The 2,166-nt window shown below is 38.7% G+C and overlaps 1 pseudogene; it reads left to right on the forward strand.

The window, feature by feature from the left end:
* Window positions 1–519: 519 nt before the first annotated feature.
* Window positions 520–1,946, forward strand: LOC100675911 (olfactory receptor 8G50-like; annotated as a pseudogene).
* Window positions 1,947–2,166: the final 220 nt, after the last annotated feature.

Genomic DNA, 2,166 nt, shown 5'->3' on the forward strand with positions numbered 1-2,166 from the left:
TTTTTCATATTTCAGCATATCCTGATTTCAGATATGTTTATCATTAGCAAGGTTCCAATGTGGTAGTATATGTTTTGCAGAAAAGTTGAGAAGAATGCAAATAAGGCATGAAAGTGCTTTGTTGTTGTCTTCGTTGTTAGGTGCCATTGAGTCGATTTTAAACTCATATCGGTTCCACGTGATAGAGCAGAAGTATCCCATAGAGCCTTCTAGGCTTTAGTCTTTACAAAAGTAGATTGTCAGGTCTTTCTTCTACAGAGCCACTGAGTGGGTTTCAACTGCAAGCCTTCCATTTAGCAGAAAAGTACTTAACTATTTTACCACCAGGGCTCAGAACACTCAATATTCTAAGTTACCAGAACAGTTCTTTGGATGTTCAGAGACTGGTCAGTACTAAGACCAACACATAAAACAGAAACAAAAAAGAATTAATTTCATCTGATGTTTATTTGCATGATCTATAAACTGGGACAACAGAGTCTTTAACTTCCAATGTAGAGCTGGTACAGGGAGGGAGAATTGGAGATACCTGAATGACAAGACTTGCATCTATTTCTCACGGCATAAGTAACCACCTATGTCTAATTTCTTCTTCTCTTCCCTCATAAAATTCCCAGAGGGAAATGGCAGCAAGAAATCACTCCACAGTGACTGAGTTTATCTTTGCTGGGTTAACTGAAAAGCCAGAACTACAGCTGCCCCTCTTTCTTTTCTTCCTAGGAACCTATGTGGTCACAGTGGTAGGGAACCTGGGCATGATCACATTGATTGGGGTCAGTTCTCACCTGCACACCCCCATGTACTCTTTCCTCAGCAGTTTGTCCTTCATTGATCTTTGCTATCCCACTGTCATTACCCCCCAAAATGCTGGTGAACTTTGTGACAGAGAAGAACACCATCTCCTATCCTGAATGCATGACTCAGCTCTACTTCTTTGCTTTTTTTGTTATATCAGAATGTCATATGTTGGCTGTGATGGCATATGATCGCTATGTTGCCATATGTAAGCCATTGCTTTACAATGTCACCATGTCTGATTAGGTCTGCTCCTGGTTGGTAGTTGAGGTATATATAATGGGCTCGATTGGCGCCACAGCTCACACAGTTTGCAGGCTAAGAATGGTTTTCTGCAAGAATAATATAATCAACCATTATTTCTGTGATATTTTTCCACTACTGGAGCTCTCATGTTCCAGCACTTATACCAATGAAGTGGTAATTTTGAGCTTCGGTGCATTTAATGTTGTAGCACCAACCTTGACCATCCTTGGCTCCTATGTCTCCCTCATTGCCAGTATCCTGAGAATCCTCTCCACTGAAGGCAGGTCCAAAGCCATCAGCACATGCAGCTCCCACATTTTGGCTCTTACAATCTTCTATAATTCTGTAGCATTCATGTACCTGCAGCCATCAAACATCGGCTGCATGGACAAAGGGAAAGTGTCTTCTGTGTTTTACTCCATTATTGTGCCAATGCTGAACCCTATGATCTATAGCCTGAGGAATAAGGATGTCAAAGTTGCTCTAAATAAAATCACTGAGAAAAGATCATTTTGCAGTAGCAAATATTTAGAATTCTTGAAGAAGATCCAGTAAGGAGGGAGTTCAGAGACAGCAACATATATTCATAAACAGTGAGATTACTGCCATCACTTGATTTTTTGGAAGAAAGGTCTAAGGATACACTAGATACATAGTGTCATGTGCAGGGCTGTCACATGCAGGGCAGCATCAATTGTAGGAAGTCTCAGAGGTCACCAGTAGTAACCCATATTGCCTCTAATCATTTTTAAACATCTTCAAAGGCCTTCGTGTGGCGAGATTATCATTTATATACATGGAATTTGGCACTTTGTTAGATAAGATTTACCTATCATAATACATAGAATGATCTGTGTGGTCTGTGTCCTTTGATCTTAATACTTCATGTATTATGCCTTGTTTACCAAGAAGTGTACAAACAAACTCATCTGGAAAAAAAAGATCTGTAAAATAAACAATTTTTAATCACTTGAAATCCATGTGTGAGTAATTTTTATTGTATTATTCCTGGCATTGAACAAAGACATCCAGTGAAAAGCTTTTTTTTTTCACATGATGGGTGATAACTTGAAATAACTTTATAAAAACTATATGTTTCAGAGGATTTATTTATATTTATATAGT

The sequence above is a fragment of the Loxodonta africana genome, chromosome 15 (genome assembly GCF_030014295.1).
Source record: "Loxodonta africana isolate mLoxAfr1 chromosome 15, mLoxAfr1.hap2, whole genome shotgun sequence".
In the NCBI taxonomy this organism is placed as follows: Eukaryota; Metazoa; Chordata; class Mammalia; order Proboscidea; family Elephantidae; genus Loxodonta; species Loxodonta africana.